Below are 20,172 nucleotides of genomic sequence, written 5' to 3'. Positions count from 1 at the left end.
ATTTTAGTGTTAAAAGTTATAGTTGTCATTTTAAGCGTGACATTGTACTGTAGCTACAGCAATATCTGAGGTCGGAGAGCAGTTGGACTGCCCTTCAGGCACCACATCACTTGTTTGCTTTATGCACTAAATGGATATTCATTCTCAAGCGAAGTCAGAGCCCAATGTTTTTGGCCAGCACTGCCAGCATGGAGTTCTGCTCCTCGTGATGTTACCGCCAATTTATCACATTTCCTTCCTAATAGTAACTGAACAAAGTCAAAATTTACCACCTAGAGTAAAAGGTTAGGTGGATGGTAATGGTGCAATTTCACGGAAGGAGGCTCACCAACTGAGCTTTGTATGGGGCTTAAAGAAAATCATTTCTAAGCCAGTCAAGATGGCACAGTAGGTAAACGCTGTGCTTGTCTCCCCTCACAACCACATCAAAAATAAAAGGAAACTGCCAAACAAACCATCACTGGGAGTCGCCTGAGGTCTGGCTGAACAGAAGTCCTACAACTGGGGACACACAGAAGAGGCCAGCTTGAGACTGGTAGGAGAGGCGGAGACATGGAATGGGCTGGTCCCACCGCTGCATGTAACAGTTGAGAATGGGAAGAAATATCTCACTGCAGAGGTACCCCTGAAAGAGTGAAGGGTCCCGGCCCCACACCTGGCTCTCGGCCCCAGGTTCCAATGCCAGGAAGAGGAGTCCCCACAACCTCTGGCTGTGAAAACCAGTGGAGTTTGTGGCTAAGTGTGACAAAGGGCAGTGGGAATTACAGAGATTTCTCTAAAAGGGCACGTGCGCAGACTTACTTGGTGACGGACTCAGTCACTCTGTGCTCCAGTGCTGGGACAGCAGCTCACAAGGCACCAGGGACACACGTGGTGGAACTGAGCTGTCTGGCTTCAGGGCGAGGGCTGGAGGGGCAAATTTCTCCCAGAACAGTGCAGAGGCCACTGTTCCTTTGTTGAGTCCTCCTCCCTCCCAGTGTGCAGATGCAGGCAGCCACCATGTCTGAGTCTCCATCAACCTGGCTAACACTGGTTGCTCAGCTCAGGGGATTCCCTGAGACCCCACCCTTCCCAACCTGCGGGCCCACCCAAGCCGCTTCTCGTGGTTTATTTCGTACAAACAGCCTGTCTTGGCTCATGCTGCAGACTTTCCTAAAATCTCTCAAAGTTTCACAAAACCCAAAGAAGCAGCTTCTGGCCTCATCGTGCCCTGTACCTCTTGCTTAGCAGCCCCAAGCCTCGCACTAGTGACAGCCGGCCTTAGTTCCTGGCTTGGCCTCTCAAGGTACCTAGAAGCTCAGCACAGGTGGCAGCCATCTGTGGATTGCTTGATGACTCTTACCAGGTGGCCTCGGAAGTACACAGGCTGTAGCTAAATTTGGCCTGCAGCTGGACCCCTCCGAGGAGGCCCCTGGGCCGGCACACCCAGTGGCTTGCTTCCACCAGCACCAGAGTCAGAGCATCTGAGCAGGACACACCCAAAGGGCAGACTGGGCAGGCACCAGCCCTACTAAAGTAAATCCTGCTTGGTAAGGTCAGTCTCTCATTGGCCATTCCTCAAAACCAATCAGCCCAAGGGTCAATACCTCCCATCGAAATGCAAACAGCAACCAAAGCTCAACTACAACAGCAGGACACACACAACCTGTACAAGGGTCACACCTTGAGCACCTCGCTCAGGTGACCAGGGAAGAATGTCCCCCTGGGCCCCACAGGACACCTACTACATAAAGCCACTCTACTAAGACTGAGAGACTCAGGAGCCCTACCTAAGACATAGAAACACACAGGGAGGCAGCCAAAATGGGGAGACAAAGAAACACATCTCATATGAAAGAACAGAACACAGCTCCAAACAAAAAACTAAACAAAATGGAGACGAGCAATCTACCAGATGCAGAGTTTAAAACACTGGTGATAAGGATGCTCAATGAACTTAAGGGAAGAGTAGATGAACTCAGTGAGAACTTTAACAAAGAGATAGAAAATATAAAAATGGAGATGGAAAACATAAAAGGGACCCAGTCAGAAATGACGACTACAATATCTGAGATGAAGAGTACATTAGAGGGAATCAACAGATCGGATGAAGCAGAGGATTTCATTAGCGATTTAGAAGGTAAGGTAGCAGAGGACACCCAATCGGAACAGCAACAAAGAAAAAGAATCTAAAAAAATGAGGATAGTTTAAGGGGCCTCTGGGACAACATCAAGCATAACAACATTTGCATTATAGGGGTACCAGAAAGAGAATAGACCAAGAAACTAAAAACCTATTGCAATAAATAATGATGGAAAACTTCCCTAATCTGGTGAAGGAAATAGACATACAAGCCCAAGAAGTTCAGAGAGTCCCAAACAAGATGAACCCAAAGAGGCCCATACCCAGACACATTCTCATTAAAATGTCAAAGGTTAAAGACAAAGAATCTTAAAAGCAACAAGAGAAAAGCAGTTTGTTACCCACAAGGGCACTCCCATAAGACTGTCAACTGATTTCTCAACAAAAACTTTGCAGGCCAGAAAAGATTGGCAGGAAATAGTCAAAGTAATGAAAAGCAAGGATTACAAACAAGATCACTTTATCCAGCAAAGTTATTGAGGAAGCATTCCTAAAATTGAGGAAGCATTAATTGAAGGACAGATAAAGAGCTTCCCAGACAAGAAAAAGCTAAAGGAGTTCGCCACCACCAAGCCAGTATGACAGGAAATGTTGGAGGGACTACTTTAAGAAGGAAAGAAATATATATCAAAAATATTAATAATAAAATGGCAATAACTACATATCTATCAACAAGTATTTCATTTTCGTTTTAATGCCTACAGCACCTGGTCTTCCTAGGTGGTCTCCCATCCAAGTACTAACCAGGCCTGACCCTGCTTAGCTTCTGAGATCAGACAGGATTGGGCACATTCAGGGTGTCATGGCCGTAAACTCAACAAGTATTTCAAATGAAAATGAAATGCTCCAACTGAAAGATAGGTTGGCTGAATGGTAAGAAAACAAGACCCTTACATATGCTGCCTACAAGAGACTCTCTTCAGATCAAAAGACACAGACTGAAAGTAAAGAGATGGAAAAATATATTTCATGAAAATAGAAATAAAAAAAAAAAAATTCTGGGGTGGCAATACTTATGCCAGACAAAATAGACTTTAAAACAAAGGCTATAACAAGAGACAAAGTAGGACCCAGAAAGCCCACTTCTGGATATTTCTCCAAAGAAACCCAAAATATTACTTTGAAGGAACATGTGCATTTATATGTTTATTGCAGTATTATTTACAACAGCCAAGATATGGAGGCAACCTGGGTGTCCATCAATGGATGAATGGATAAAGAAGAGATGGTACATATATACAATGGAATATTACTCACCCATTAAATCAATCAATCAATCAAAGAATGAAATCTTTCCATCTGCAACAACATAAATGGACCTAGAGGGTATTGTGCTGAGTGGAGTAAGTCAGACAGAGAAAGACAAATGCCACATGATTTCACTTACATATGGAATCTAAAGAACAAAGTAAGTAAAACAGGAACAAGCTCATAGATACAGAGAACATTTTGAGGGTTACCAGATGGGAGAGGAGTTGGGGGTGAAAAAGGGAGATGGAATAAGAAGTACCAATTGGTAATTACAAAATAGTCACAGAGATGTAAAGTATAATATAAGGAATATAGTCAATAATATTGTAATAACTGTGTATGGTGTCAAATGGGTACTAGACTAATTGAGGTGATCACTTCCTCAGTTTTATAGATGTCCAATCACTATGTTGTACACCTGAAACTAATACAATATTGTATAGCAACTGTATTTGAAAAATAAAAAAAAATTCTTAAGGAAAAAAAAAAGATCATTTCTGAATATTTTCAGGAGCAGCCCTGAGATTGTTTTTCTTGCTCTGGCTTTTTATTTCTAATATGTGTGCCACACTTACAATGCTTCACATGATCAGGGGAGATAAATTTGTCCTCAAACCTTGGATCTGGAAATGTGGCATTGGAGCAAGTAATTGGCTTTCAAGATGACAAATCTATCTCTGAATTTCCACCTGCATCTCAGATTTCATTGAATTCACATCAATTTCAGCATCTTCACTGGAAAAACTGATAGAGGTATCTTTCCTGCAGGTCATAGAGAAAATACTTGCAGCTTCAAGGCACATCAGTCCAGTTAACTGCTTCAGCAGCTTCCAGCAAATAAACTATCTTCACTGTAAATATGACCATTGATTGATAATAAGCCCTGCTATGTTGGTATCATTATCTGCTAAGTACAGAATTAAAGGTTCATTGTCCAAATAACATTTTTAAAAATTACATTTTGTTGCTTTTACATATTGTTTGGCCTGCAGCTTGGAAAGCACTGTTGACAGTACCTAGCACACTGTTACTGAAGGAGTTCTTGTTTATTAAAAGGAGCAATGAGTCAAATTAATGCTTCCTCAACTTTAGTGATCCTCAGGAATTCTGATTTGATAGTTTGGGGTAGAATCCAGGAATTCACATTTCTAACAAGCCCCCAAGAGATGCAGCTGCTGGTGTGGGGCCTACACTTGGAATAGCTCTTGAGTTAAATAATGAGCTTGTCCTCTATCCACTATCTTCGTTTGTGGGTCTGGTTTGCTGAAGAGGTGTCCATCTGCTTTTCTTACTTAACCAGTTTCTAAGCTTCTTTTCAGTCCTCTGTTCTTTTAAAATAATAATAGTAATAATAATAATAATAATAAACAGCTTTATTGAGCTACAATTCGCATACTATACAATTCATCCACTTAAAGCGTACAAGCCGATGGTTTTTAGTATATCCACAAAGTTGCACACCATCACTGTAATTTTAGAATATTTGCATCAATTCTAAAAGAAACTCCATATCTTTTAGCTTTCACCTCATCTCCCCCCAGCCCCTGGCAACCACGAATCTAGCTTCTGTCTCTATGAATTTGCCTATTTTAGGCATTTTATAGAAATAGAAACCATACTGTCGCCCTCTGTTTTTAAATGTTTTCTTGATGGGACAGGAGCCCAGCAATATCTGTCACAACTGAACATGATTAGAAAAACAATTCTGTCGGGCACCAGTCTTTAAGAAATGAGGCTCTCTGGGATGATGTCTCTTCCTGAACAGGGTCAGTGGCATTAGTGGTAAAGGTTGTTTGGATTTCAAAGTTTTTCTACTTACTGTTGTGCTGGCATTTGCTTATTTTACGTGGCCACCACCCCGCCTTTTGAGAATGACCCATTCTTTATTTTGGAGGACTTGTCTTCACTGGCGGAGCCTCATGACAATGAGATTAGGGCTCTGCTCTCCGCCATGTGAGGACATAGCAAGAAGGTGGCCATCTGGAAACCAGGAAGAGAGCTCTGACCAGAACCCAACCATCTTGGCACCCTAATCTCACAATTCCCAGCTCCAGACTGTGGGAAATAAATGTATTCCTTCAGCCACCCAGTCTCTGACATTCTGTTACAACTACCCCAGGTGACTAAGACAACCCAATTCATAAGACAAGGCATATGATCCAAGCTTGCTCCATCAGAGGAACTTCCCTGGATATTTTCAAATTAGCCCTAAGGGAAAGGAACTGTTTCTTTTCAGGTGTCTGAGCTGGGAAGATGTGAGCTCATGAGCTGCTATCAACCAGGGTTTCAACATCCTAGTTGAAACCTGCAGAGAGAAGCAGAGATGGGGAGGCAGGTAGAGTTTGAGGAGAGGGGAGCCCCATCTTGTCCCTGAGGTTCCCAGGGCTGCTTTGGTTCTTGCTTCCCTAGGACTTTGTTTGTTGATTCTGACCTCTAATCTAGAAGTAGAATGAACCTCAAGAATGTCTGAAGGCGCAGACCCAGAAACTCATGGGAACTTAACCTTTGATGTCACCAGTCTCGTGGCGAGTGAGGGATGTGCAAGGGTTGTTTTATGTCCATCTCTTATATCCGGTGAGTAGGCAAGCAGGTAGTCAGGCTCTGCAGGATGACTGAAAGGAGCTAAGAGTGTAAAAAGATCCCAAGAGAAGAGGCGGGTGAAAGCTTCTCCCACCCAGCAAGATTCTCACTCTGTGCCCACCTTCCTTAAAGGGACCTCAGAGGAATCAAGGATGCAAGCTGCATTGTCTCCTGCTTTGTGAGGCTACTGGGCTGCAGCTAAGTTTCTGTATCTTTTGACATCCGAGAAAACATATTCCTTGAACTGTGTGCATGGGCATCTTTCCATTAATCACATCACTGTCCCGCTGAGACAAACCGTGCAATGAATTATCCGAAGATCCTTCCAATAAATTCCTTTTTACCTACAGTCCTTTTTGTTTGCTTTTTTGTCTGTTTCAAAAAAAGTTCCAACTAATACAACTACTGATGCTAAGAAATTTAGTTATCATCCTGCTTATCTAAAGATAATGTACTCACTATACTTTTGTGTAAAATCTGACTATAGATAGATACCTGTCAATCAGAACACCATGCACCAGCCACCAATCCCAGAGGAGGACTCCAAACACCTCCGCCCATCACACCTTCATACCAGAGTTGCAAAGGAAACACAACACAGGCAACAACTGGATAAAACAACCCTTTACTTACACACAGAAGAGGCCGAGAAAGTTCAGCTTCAATAGAAGGTGTCTGTCCCCAGTGGCCAGCAGGTCTGCAGGGCAGCCAACACAGGGCAATTAGTCTATGCACACCCCTCCAGTGCCACATCAGAAGGACCCTGGGCCCTCCCCAGGGAGTGTGAAATACTGAAAGCTGGGTGCATGCCTGTAGGCCGTTGACATACATGCTTGAGTAGAATGAAGGAACACTCATTGAGTATAATACAGGGAAAGATGCCCACACAGGGCAATAAGCCCAGTACCAGCTGTGTGGGCTCTTCACCTCTTGGTAAGGACATGTTCCAGGCCAAGGCCTATTCTGAAATGGCCAAGCAGGGGTCAAAAGACTGTGCACATAAGACTGCCTTTCCCAACAATAACCATATCCATTGGAAACTTTGGCTTGCAAGGTACAGAAAACTCAACTCAAACAGAATGGGCTCACATAACTGATAAAGTCTCATAGTGAGGGCCCGAGCTCCATTTGTGACTCTGTCCTATGCCTTCCTATGTAATACTGTCACCATTTTAAGATTGGAATTCCTTATGGAAGCAACATGGATCCAGATTTTATCTCTCCTGACATTACTCTTCTCTAATTGGACAAACAGCATTCCTGAAATACAGGGGAAGAAGCAATCTCAAAGACCACCTCATTGACCCAGGCTCTGTTTTGACTTAGTTTAGTTTGATAATGGTTGAACTTCAATTGCGCATCAGGTATTGTCCATGAATGAACACAGCTTTGCCTAGAAAAAACTCACAGTCTTCTAGTCAATACATAGTTACTGTGACTACAACATCAAATGCTAATTTAAAGGTAACCCAAGAAACGCAGAAGAGGGTACTTAGCCTAATCTAGGGTGTTGTAAAGGCTCCCTGGTCAATATTTCCTGTGCTTGAAGTTATTTCCATCTGGGACTTCAACTCCATACAGACATTCCATGAGGGTGAGGCCTGACCCCACAACATCCACTTACCTTTAGCAGGGACTGGCTCTCATGCCATCCTAAGTCTGTTCCTGAAGAAGCCTTTGCATAATTGTATTTTAGCCAGTTAGTGGTTTCCTTGTTTCCATGTTCAGCCAGTTGTTTGTTCTCTTGTTATATTCTGTTTCATTAACTTCTGACAGCATAACGATCCTATCCTGCCCTCCTCCATTTGTTCTTACAGCTCCCCACCCTCTCCACCTACATGTGAAAACTTAATTTTCATTTTCCAATGTATGGAGACACAGTAGCACTTTTCAGAGCAAGTCAGCTGGTACTGGGAAGGTGAGAACTGACATTTTATTAAGTGCCAACTATGTGCCAGGCACAAGAGTAGAGTGATTTTTTTTTTTTTGCATCCAATTAATTCTCAAATAAGTCTGTGTGACAGATATATAACCCTGTTTTATAAATGAGGAAACTGAGCCCCGGAGAAGGTATGTTACTCATAGAAAGTTACACTGCTGCTTAGCAGAGCGACAGGAATCTATACCCAAGGCTGAGTTCCAAGTTTCTCCAAAGCTACACTCTCTTCATTACCCAGTGATTCCAATTTTGTTCGCAATAAAAATCATCTAAAGAGTTAAAACAGGGGCGGGCACACACACACACACACACACTCAAGACCTTGACTTCACTGCTAAAGAGCCTTATTTTAAATGAGTGAGGCCCGGGCATCAGCATTTTCCTTCAAAGCTCCTTAGATGATTCTAATGAAAATCCAGGGTTAGAACAAATTGTATTAGAATGTGCTGCCTCCCAAACTATCTCAATAAATTTCATGAAACGAAGCAGAAGCCAGACAGCACTTCAATCTAGAAATAGCTAATAGTGGCACCCATACACAGTAATAAAGGGAACAGGGTAGTTTCACCTAAGACACTTCACTCATGCCAAGAGTTTACGAGAGGCCTGGGACCAAGACAGACAGCGCGAGTGAGATTCCAGAAGCCTGCTATTGACTTTGCTTCTGAGGTTGCCGATGACGGTTGGCTTGTCAGCACACGTCACAGATGCCCTGCCGCACATGCGCTCAGCCTTCCCGGGTTCACTTGAAACTACGGGGGAACATAGGCTCACACGTGCGCAGCCACCGGGTCTCTCTGCATCTCTGCCCGAGGGCTTTCTCTTGTACTTTCGGAGCTGGCTCAGCCTACGCGCAAGGTGTCTAAGAAGTGCCGGGGATTTACTATCCCCAAGGGCAGCGCTTAACCAGTGAAGGACAGAAGCCTGTGGCTTAATACCTCAGCTTCCCATCCTCAGTGGGACGATTCGGATGCTGCTTGTTTCCCCAGAGCTTCATTTGCACCTGCTTATACTCATAACTCACCCTCTTGGGGACTTCTTCCCTATCCTGTCTAATGGTTTCACCACTCCCTCACTTAGGCTTCCTGACATCACCTCCCCAGTTTACTCCCTGCACCCAAATCCTAGTCTCAGGGTCTGCTTCGGGGGAACCATACTAAAACAACTTCCAGGTGTCTCATTTTTAGCCTCAGATATAAATAAGCACTAAGCCAGCAATGATACTAATTTATACATAAATACTACTTCGTAGCTTACAAAGAGCTTTCACAAATTCTCATTTTGATCACTAAAGGAAGAGAACATTTCCAAACACCATCACCAGAGGGTTTGGGGATAGATGCCGTGGGGTTTAATTTCTTCAGAGAAAAGTATCCCATTATCATAATAAAGACAAGAATAGATTAATTTTTCTCTTTATGCGGGTGCTCTGCTGACTCTATTTCACTATGAGTGGGTTCTTCACAAGAAAAATAGTCTATTCAAGCAAATATTAGAAATAATTCTATCATTTTATACAGGAATGTTCAAGCAATTAGTGCAACAATGTCGGTGGTTTTATTTTTAACTTTTATCATTATGTAAAATTATTTGTTAAAATGTGTGTTGTGGAAACATTTTTCACTGACCTAAAAACAATTTAACATGGGTCACAGACTAGGGATTACAGAGAAATGCAACTTTTTTCTGTCTTCCTATCATTTAAATAAAAATGAGATAGAAAGGGGGTGATCATTGGCATTGCACCATAAAAAGCAATATACCTGTGCCATTTCTTTGCAACACACAAAAGATCCTCTGGGGTATTATAGCTTATAGCAGTCTTAGCTATAGAAAACTTTAAATAAAATCGACTGGCTCAAGGAAAGGATATTATTATTTTGAGAATAAGAATGAGCAAAAATGCCCAGCTCTCTCTGAGTCTAAATCCTTAATGAAAAAGATAATCCTGCAGTAGAAGAATTCGATTTAAGCTATTATTGTCCCATCTGTGCTGAGTCAGGGCTGGCCACCTTGCATTTTTCTTCACAGAAAGTAGGGCTGTTTTTTAGTAGAATTGTAATCTTTTCTCTACAATTTGGATCTTTTTGCTGCTGGTTGAATTTCTATTATTCCTATTTTAAAGCATTTTCTTAAAAACAAGATTAGAAGTTTTAAGTTTATACAGGAAGATACCACATTAATCATGTAGGATTCTTTTAGTTTTATACTTACTTTTCGAGAAAATCTAGGTGACTTCTTAAAATGTCTAAGCTATAACATCCACAAATGAAGTCTTGAACTTCGAGTTTTTTCTCTTAATCCATTGGCTCCCGACCTTAAATAAAACACACAATTTCATTCACCTTTTGCGGTCAGGATTTGGTCTAAGTGTTCATGACAAAGTGGGGCGCAAAATGGGTGTTTCCTTATTCAGGGTGATAGTGTAAAGGGGCAAATTGCTTCTCAGGAAAAAAATTAAAATAGGAAAAAGTGCTGATCCTAATTGCATGGCTGAGGGAAAGGGCAGGCCAGATGTGGAAGCAGCATCTGTCTAGGCTCACTGAACAGCTGGGCATGCAAACTGAAGAGGCAGGAATCTGGGGACACTTAGAGAAGTTAGAGGGGAAGGAAGTGGGTGCGTAGAAAAAAGACACTAAGAATCAATGGAGCCCCCAGAGAGAAGCTGGATTTGCATATTTGACTTAGTACAGTCATAGCTTCCAAAATACATCAACAATTTCTGTTTGAGCCATCAGTCCCTACTGGAACATTCAGTGTAGAGAAGGAGAAACCAGTAGGTTGGGCTGAGTTTGTAGTCTGACCTTTTTATTCCTGAAAATAATAATATGGAGATGTTCACATGTTAATTAAAACAGTAGTAGTGTTCCAGATCGTCATACTAATTATTACTCCAGATTGCAAGAGGGTAAAATGTTAAAAATGTGTATATTCACTTGTTTTTCTGTGCTAAATTAAAATGACATTTTCTTGAGGAAGTAGGAAGATGTAATGCCCTTTCCACATTTTTCTTTGGGACTTTTCATCTTTATCATTGATTTTTGGATTATGGATAGAAATCCATTTTTTGGGAAAACTCAAAATGCATTCACAACTTCTTTGAGGTAGATCTTTATCTAAAAGAGGTGATTATTTGTTATCAGCATTCCAAAAAAAAATTTATTGGGATTATTGCCCTCATCTGTGATTATTTTTATAGCTTATCAAATACCAACATTCTGGTCTGCAAGCAAGTTCAAAAGAAAAGCACGGTTTGAAATGGATAGTACTGAGATTAATAGAGAGGGCAATTTTGATGTTTCCTACCTGAGGACTGTTTGAGAGTCAGCTTAGTTGTTTTAAAATCATCCAACAGCTCCATACTGACTTGAATTTTATGTGCCGCTCGTGAGGATGTCATCATATTCAGATATAGCACTTAAATTTTACCCTGTGTTTTGAAACAATTCCTGTTTTTCTCTTTGCTAGGATAGACACAGTTTTGATATATGATCTTGTATTTCTGAAGTTGTAAATAGTCAATAGTCAAACACTACCATATAACACAGAATACTTGTTTGTATTCTGTGTTATTTTCAAATACCAAATATTACTTCGAAATCATGCCTGCTATAACGTTCAGATGCGTTTTCTTTCAACACTTGGAAATTATAATATTCTTGGATGTTCTATTTACCAGCTCCCTTTCTCCTACTGCTGTTTGCATGTCAGAGGAACAATGCAAGGTAAAAGATTTAAGTCATGTGAATGTTCCAGGTGGTGGTGACTGGAACTGGACGGGGGTGGGAGGGGGTGGTGGGGTGAGGCACAGATGTTCCTAGGTCACTTTATTCGGAATTTTTTCTGGGCCTGGCTAACAGTTAGGTCCTCTGATATCAGCTAAAGCTGTCAAAATTAAATCAGTTGTGAAAACTCAAACCTCAGGAGTCATTCTTTATCTGAAAATCTGTAAGTATTATGCTAACTGTCCAGGCCCCCAGGAGAAAATCTGGTAAGACTTGGCAAAAGCAGATTCAAATTTTCAAATGCATGCTTCTCAGTTGGAAACAGATCACTTTTATTACTTTTTTCTTATTTTTCATTTGCAATTTGTGGACTCATAAATATTACACATAGTTAAAAATTGAATAAAATTCTGTGAGTTACTTTTTCATAAATTTTTTAGAAAGTAATTGGCTTGTTCTCTGGTGCTCTCATGATATTGAAGATGAAAAATATTATAGAACCATTTTGATGGATTTTGAGGTTTTAAAAAATTCATGGTGGGGAAATTGACTCTGGAATGATACGGTTTCTGCTTTGGTATCTAAATTGTACTTTTTCTACCTCCATCCCCGCCCTAATGTACACACTCCATTCAATTAATTGCATTATGTATGGCAACTGGAGGGGAACATTCTTAGTGAAAGCAGCTCCTAATAGTGGAGGAGAGATATTCGTCCATCAAGTAAAATGTTTGCTAACCAGTGGTTTTTGAGTTTGCCGGCTTAGGAGATATATTGTTGAAATTTTAACATTTATCTATTATGGGATGTTAGAAATAAATTTAGGTGCTTTCAGTGCATTTCTTGGTAGGCTACTTGGGTAGCCTCTGGCTTCCGTTAAGAGCACTAGTAGCTGTTTTCATGTTGACTTTTCCTAAGCAGGCATTTATTCTTTCTAGTTTTTGTTACTCTTTGAAGGAAAAACTAAGTTCTTAAAATTAACTTTAGATTTGTGTGTGTGTGTGTGTGTGTGTGTGTGTGTGTGTGTGTGTGTGTGTGTTAACTGGCCTAGAAAATTCTTGAGTTTTTTCCATGGGTGACCCATCTCACCCACCAGTGCTGGAGTATTTAGACACATTTGCAAAAAAAGAGAGAGAGAAATAATTTTAAAAAAGGAAAAAAAATCACAAATAAACATCATCTGGTAAGGGTCTGATATCTAGAATATATAAAGAACTCTTACAACATCTTTCTGGCTTGCTTCAATCTTTCAAAATCCTGATTCTGAATTTGGTATTCTTTCCACTCAGGCGTCATCTGAAAATTTGATCAGTTTGCCATCTCAAGAGAGATAGACGGTCTGCTGGATACGCTTGTGCCTCACTTCAGGGAGCCTAGTAACAGGCTGTATCATAGGAAGAACTTCAAAATGTTCAGCTGAGAAAGGTGACTGTTGTGTGAAAATTCCAGATTAGGATGATCCATGTCTCATTGACCACTAACCCAAGTCCTCCTAATTCCTGATGATGCACTCCCAACTGAGCGCATCCTGCCCCTCTCAACTTCTCAAGTACAGAGGAGCAGAGCCCTTCTCCTGGAGCCAATCTTTGATGCTTCCAACCCTGCCCTTCTATGGAAAGAGAAGAGTTGGGAGGAGGGCATATACAACGCATGTATGCCATTGTCTGTCACACATTTCACTGGCCCTCCTCTAAGTTTCCTCAATGAACCTGCCTTACTCCCTGCATTATGTACTGTGTGTAGTATTTGTCCCTGCCCTGGGATTGAATAGCTGTCATTCGATGTGGAGTAAACACAGCTTGACCTAATGCTTGGTCTTGGAAAGACAGGAAGGTTCGCCCGGGGGTGGAATACATTTTCTCTGGGGTTGTTGGCAAGTCATCTGGCTGAGTAGGAATGGCCAGTGACTAGGTGGTCACAGGGCTTATGCCCAAACCGCAGAACCCCTGGATCAGGGTATCTGCAATGAACAGAAAACATGGGATGATAAAGCTGCCATAATTCCATCCCATGATTCCTCCTCAGCAGTTTGGAGATCCTTTCGAACCCTAAAGATGACAAGGAAAGTATAAGGTGTGGTAGGCAGAAAAACGGATCCTGAAGATGTCCATGTCTTAATCCCCAGAATCTGTGAAGACCTTATGTTGCATGGCAAAGAGGAATTAAGGTTGCTAATCAGCTGACTTAGACATAGGGGGATTATCCTGGATTGTTGGGTGAGTCTGATGCAATCACAAGGGTCCTTAAAAGTGGAAGAAGGAGGCAGAAAAATCAGAATCAGGTTGCACTGGAAAACTCGTGTAGCTAAGGGAGGAGTGTGTGCAGAGGCTAATACCTACTGCTCTGTCTGTCATCATCCCAGGCCAAGTCAAGTAGTCCCTGCAGGGCTTGGGGAGGAGGCCGAGTGGCTCCCAATCACTTCTTGGGATATAGTTTTGGGACTTTACCCACATGCGCACTGAGAGCTCTGCGGAGCTGCGTGATTGGCTCTGTGTTACTTTTTGGAGTCTGCCTATTAACACAGTGTCTTCCCCGACCTCTGACAAAGTGTAGGAACCCTATTTAAGCTCAGTTAACTTCTGCCCCTGAAAGGAAGTTATGTTTAATGAACCCTGGAAGAAAACTCTGCAAGCTTTGAAGACCCGAAGGCTGAATAGGTGCTGGAAAACAAACTCTCCTGGCCAGCTTCTGACGTGAAGCTGTTGCCCTCACCAGGAGGCCCTTTTTCTCACAGACTACCCAAGGCCACTGTTACAGGATACCGTGCTCCCTGCCCTTCCAACTTCAACATGAATACATAGAGTATCATCAGAGTAGGGTCTCTATAAAACTCTTAGAAGAAAATCTAGGGGTAAATCATGACTTTGGATTTGGCAATGGATTCTTACACATGATACCAAAACACAAGTTAAAAAAAAGAAAAAATAGATATATTGGATTTCATCAAAATTAAAAACTTTTGTGAATTCAAGAACACTATCAAAAAAGTAAAAAAAAAAACCAAGCTACAAAATGGGATAAAATATTTTCAAGTCGTATATCTGATAAGGGTCTGATATCTAGAATATATAAAGAACTCTTACAACTCAACAACAAAAAGACAGACAGCCCAATTTGAAAATGTATGAAAGACTTGAACAGACGTCTCCAAAGAAGATGTAGAGCTGGCCGATGAGCTCACGAAAAGATGCTCATCATTAGTCACTAGGGAGATGCAAATTAAAATCACAATGAGATACCATTTCACACCCACTAGGATGGCTATTTAAAAAAAAATAAAAAAGCAAAACCCAGAAATAACAAGTGCTGGCGAAGATGTGGAGAGATTGGAATCCTCGTACATTGCTGGTGGGAATGTAAAATGATATAGCTGCTATGAAAAACAGTTTGGCATTTCCTCAAAAGGTTAAACATAGAATTACCATATGGCCCAGCAATTCCACTCCTAGGTATAAACCCAAAAGAATTCAAAACAGGTGTTCAAACAAAAACTTGTACACAGATGTTCATAGCAGTGCTATTCACAATAGCCAGCAGGTGGAAACAACCTAAATTTCCATCAACAGATGAATGGATAAGGAAAATTTGGTATATCTATATAATGGAATACTATTCAGCTATAAAAAGAAATGAAATATTGACACATGCTACAACATGGATGAACTTTGAAAACCTTAAACTAAGTGAAAGAAATCAGACGAAAAGAGCCACATATTGTATGATTCCATTTATATGAAATATCCAGAATATGCAAATCCATAGCTACAGAAAGCAGATTAGTGATTGCCAGGGCCTGGGGAGAAAGGAGAATGGGGAGTGACTGTTTAATGGATGTAGGATTTCCTTTTGGGGTGATAAAAAAGAACTAGATAGGGGTGATGGTTATACAACACTGTGAATATATATAATACCACTGAATTGTATCACTTAAAACAGTTAAAATGGTAAATTTTATATTATGTGTATCTCACCAGAATAAAAAATAATAGTAAAAAAGAACAAAGCCATCTAACGGGGTGACCATTCACGTCATGTCTGTCTATCTCGTCCATGAGGATACTCAGATCTTGCCAAATGCTTTGCAGAAATCTCTGTATACTCTTTGTACCACATTGCTTTGATCAACCAGCCTAATATTAGTGAAGTTACAAGTAAAAAGAAATCTGATGACTGATGCGATGTTCTTTGTGACCCCATCATTGTAGCTCCTAGCTCACTAATTTCCTGTGTGGGTGCTTACAAATTATTCTTTGAATACTGTAATCAATTACCTGGAGGGAACATCAAGTATACTAGACTGTTATTTTTAGTATTGTCTCTTTTTTCAGAATTGGTTCCCCTGCTCCCCCACTCCCATCTACTCCTCTGGCTTTTCTCCTACTTTCCAACCATAGGAATTCAGGATCTCATTTGTAAGTTTTCTCTGATGGTTTATCACATTCACCTGGGCCTAAACCTTAATCCTTAGAGCCAATTGATGCTGTGTCTTTTGTCTGTTTTTCTTCCTCCTCCTCTTCTTCCTCCTTCTCCCAGTCCTTCTTCTTCTTCGCTCTCACCTCACACAAATCTCCTCTTCACTCACTTTACTTCGGCCAAACTAGTTTTCTTCCAATTCCTTACATCAAATACGCCGCAATTCCTCTCACCAAGCTCTAAGATTTGGCCCTGTTACCTCTGCCTGGAAGGCCTATCCCCTGGATTCTACTGGTTAATTCCCTCACTTCTTTCAGATCTTGCTCAAATATCTCTTTGCCAGGGAGGCTTTCTGTGACCACTCTATCTGAAATAGCAACTGTAGCCCCTTTCTGCATTTTTCTCTCTCATTCTTTATCGCCTCCTGACCTAATTGTGTATCTGCTTATTGTGTGTCTCTCACTCTCACTCCCTTCCCCTCTCCCCTTGGCATTTCTCACTATCTGACAGAGCTATGTGTTTCGTTTTAGATTATCTGGCTCCCACAGGATATCACGGAGGTTCAGTATTATTTATGTAATAAATCGAGACTGGCCTTCAACTCTCCTGACCTATTCAGTCAATCAACCAAGAGTTACTGGGCAATCTTTTTATATGCCAGGCACTGTGTTAAGTCTCTGAGTTACAGAAAATGAAAAGACATGGTCCCTGCTTGTAAGTAGCCTCTGGACTAGTAGGAGTGGATGGATAACAATAGGTCACAGGAGAGGCCACGATCTGGGAATGTCAAGGAGGCCTCACCGAGGATGTGAAAGGGCTGAGATTTTCTAAAGACTGAGGAAGGTCTCTGCAGGTGTTCAAAGTCACTGAGCTGAGAGAGAACAGAGCTCATTCCAGGAAGTTTACTATTCTGAGGCTGGAGGCCTGGATGCAGAGGAGAAAAGGGTAGCATATACCATCACCTAATTATTTGTTTATTGTTTACCTGTCCACCACTCTCTTTCCCCTTACTTCTTGGCCTTATCACCTCCTAAGTGAGCTCCAAGAACCTGGCCCTGAAGGGCCACCATGCAGAGTTTGACACTGGCAGATGATACAGCATGTGATCAAGAACACAGAAAGGGGACATGAGGGAGGGAGGCCAGCAACTATGATGTTTGTACAAAGCCCTCATTATTCCCGCTTGCAGATGGCTACAATACTTAAGAAAGCTGCCAAGTCAGATTAAAATCAATCAAGAATATAGACTATGAGTCTTAGGTTCAACAGACAGAACTAGCGGTGAGGGAGTCATTGCTATACAAAAGCCTCCCTGTTTCAGCGTAGGTTGGAGCAGGACAGCATTCAGGGAAAGGCTGGTTAACCAACCCAGCATGTAATTGACTCTGTTCTTTTTTCTGTTCTACTAATGATTCATTAAGCAGAGTGTACCGCTCACTGTGATCCAGATTCATGACTTCAAATCAAACAGAGGAGGCCAATTTCTGCAAAGTACAGGAAGGAAACAATCAATGCCCTGGGCCTGGCTGGGGCAGGCTATGCAGGCAGGAACCCTGAAACTGCTTTTCTCTGGGCAAGGCATTTTGGGAAAACTATAGCTTCAGACCTGGACACAGAACAGGTAGTAGAAAAAGTCTAGCCTATGATAAACATATGCCTTGGACTAGGTTACCATCATGTCATTAAAAAAAACAAACTAGAAAGCATTATGAAGTTAGGACATTTTAGCTGTAAATGATTAGATTAGGGAAAGAAATGGACAACTCGCATGAAACATATTAAATAGAAATATTATAGCAGTGAGAAATTAAATTTTAGTCTATGTTTTATGACTACAGTAAAGCCTCCGACGGCAAGGAACACGAAAAGGCACGGGTTGCTCTGAAAGAAGAGGGCGTGCCTCAGCCCTTGACTGTCCTTATGCGTAATGTGACCTGCGCTGTGGATGGGGAGTCACAGTCAGGACAGAGTATGGAGAGACGGAATGATTTCCTACAGGCAAAGGTGTCAGATGAGGATGCATTCCATCTCCCTATTTGTTTAATCAGCATACAGAACATATCATATGAAAAACTGGGCTAGTCTATGGCCATGCCACCCTGAACGCGCCTGATCCCGTCTGATCTCGGAAGTTAAGCAGGGTCGGGCCTGGTAAGTACTTGGATGGGAGACCACCTAGGAAGACCAGGTGCTGTAGGCATTAAAATAAATAAAAAATTAATTATTCAAAATTGTTTTTAAAAATTGGAAAATTGGGCTAGACTTGGATGAAGGAGGAGGAGTGAAAATTGGTGGAAGAAATATCAGTAACTTAAGATATGCAGATGACACCATCTTACTGGCAGAACATAGCAATTATTTGAAACAACATCTGAGGAAAGTGAAAGAAGGAAGTGCCGAAGCAGGGCTGCATTTTTTAAGACCAAAATCATGACTATAGAAGAAATATAGAAGAAATATATAACTTTAACGTAGACAATAAAAATAACAAAATTGTTAAGGATTTTGCTTACCTTGGCCCCGTCATCAATTGAAATGGAGACTGTAGCCGAAAAATCAAGAGAAGGCTGAGACTTGGAAGGGCAGCAGTGGAAGAATGAGGAAAGATCACCAAGAGCAAAGACGTGTCATCAGAGCCCAAGGCTAAGATCACCCACATCCTTGTATTCCCAATTACTATGAACGGATGCGAAAGCTAGACAGTGAAGAAGGCTGATAGGAAAAAAATGGATTCATTTGAAATATTGGGGTCGGAGGGAGGTCTATGGATATCCTGGACTGCCCAAAAGATGAACAAGTGGGTCCTAGAGCAAAGGAAGCCTGAAACATCACCGGACGCACAAATGACAAAACTGAAGCTGTCCTTCTCGGGCACAGCATGAGAAGGCAGGGAAAAGACAATAATGCTGGGAAAAACAGAGGTGGCAGGAAAAGAGGGAGACCAAACATGAGATGGACTGGAAGCCATAGGCCTGAGTCTACAGGAGCTGAGCAGGGCCATTGAAGACAGGTCATTGTGGACCTCACTCATTCACATGGTCGCCAGAAGTCAGAGCCAACTTAACTGCACATAGCACACACACTTTAAGGAGAACTGAGAATTGTTGGAAAGTTACTATGTGAGGAATTAATAATAATATCCACATTCCATTGTATACCTACTAGGTACTAAGCATTATGGTAGGTCCTTGGCACACTTTATTTTATTTTAGCTTCGAAATAACTTTCTGAAATATATATATATATTATTAACCTCATTTAGTAAATGAGGAAACTGAGGTTCTGAGAGATTAAGCAAGCTGATTACGGTATACAGAAAAGGCGAGATTCAAAGCCTGAGTTGGCCTGACTCGAAGGGCATATTATTTTGTATGAGGCTCTGAAAAGCTCTTTCAGGCTTTTGTGACAAATACTAAGTACCTTCTAAAACAGAGTCCTGTTGGAGAGAGAATAAGAAGAGAATTAGAAAAGTATCTTTACGTTATAGGAATCTACAATGATGGAAATCACGGTTAGGAGATCCAGGTGCTTCAGTAGAAAAAATGCGTGATTCTCCACTCTTAAATGAAGAGAGATCCACAAACGAAAAGAAAGCAGCTGAAGGAAAGACTCTTATTTAAAAGGAAAGAAGTCACCTCGATGCAAAGTTAAATTATGAATATAAATGGAGTATGAAATAAGAAAGTATCTTCGTGAGAAACACGGAGAAGCTTCAAGAAGAGTCCCTTCATGGCGTGCTTGTGTGGTAGGTATTTTGGGGGAAAGCCAAAGAGAATTCTAGAATCTGGCCTTCTATCTCATTTATGACTGACTATTACAGACTTCGACATAGAACTCAGAAAACATTCCAGTTCTGTGCAGGGCGGAGAGAAACAACACCCCCCACACACACACAGGCCGACTTGAATGAGCTTTTCCCCAAACTGAAAGGAGCCTTAAGGTTTGAGTGTCTGGCCCCTCATGTAGCAGAAGAGTCCCCTCTGCCACGTCATTTGTTTGGACGTATCCAACACCTGGGAGCTCACCTACTTTGATTCCAGACTCTTAATTATTAGTAGTACTTGTTTACATTTTATCTGAAATCTACTGCCTTGTAACTTTCATCCGTTGATCCTTGTTTTTCTCTTGAACTAAACAGAATT

The 20,172-nt window shown here is 41.4% G+C and overlaps 1 long non-coding RNA gene, 1 other non-coding gene and 1 pseudogene across 2 annotated transcripts in view; 1 reads left to right on the top strand and 2 right to left on the bottom strand.

The window, feature by feature from the left end:
• The window catches only part of LOC111741658, a 189,171-nt gene that overhangs the window by 154,601 nt on the left and 14,398 nt on the right, over positions 1-20,172 (bottom strand). Inside the window, exons 3-4 of the long non-coding RNA XR_002781052.1 lie at positions 10,107-10,209; positions 6,587-6,650 (exon numbers count right to left, since the gene is read on the bottom strand). This is a non-coding gene — a long non-coding RNA (uncharacterized LOC111741658). The remainder of the gene's footprint in view (positions 1-6,586; positions 6,651-10,106; positions 10,210-20,172) is intronic.
• Positions 2,818-2,936, bottom strand: LOC111741705 (annotated as a pseudogene).
• On the top strand, positions 18,112-18,230 carry LOC111741765. The gene has a single exon (XR_002781078.1). It is a non-coding gene; the product is annotated as a 5S ribosomal RNA (ribosomal RNA).

This window comes from Pteropus vampyrus, unplaced genomic scaffold (genome assembly GCF_000151845.1).
Source record: "Pteropus vampyrus isolate Shadow unplaced genomic scaffold, Pvam_2.0 Scaffold81, whole genome shotgun sequence".
Classification (NCBI taxonomy): Eukaryota; Metazoa; Chordata; class Mammalia; order Chiroptera; family Pteropodidae; genus Pteropus; species Pteropus vampyrus.
The sequence above is the reverse complement of the archived record's forward strand: the minus strand, read 5'-3'. Positions and strand labels throughout refer to the sequence as shown.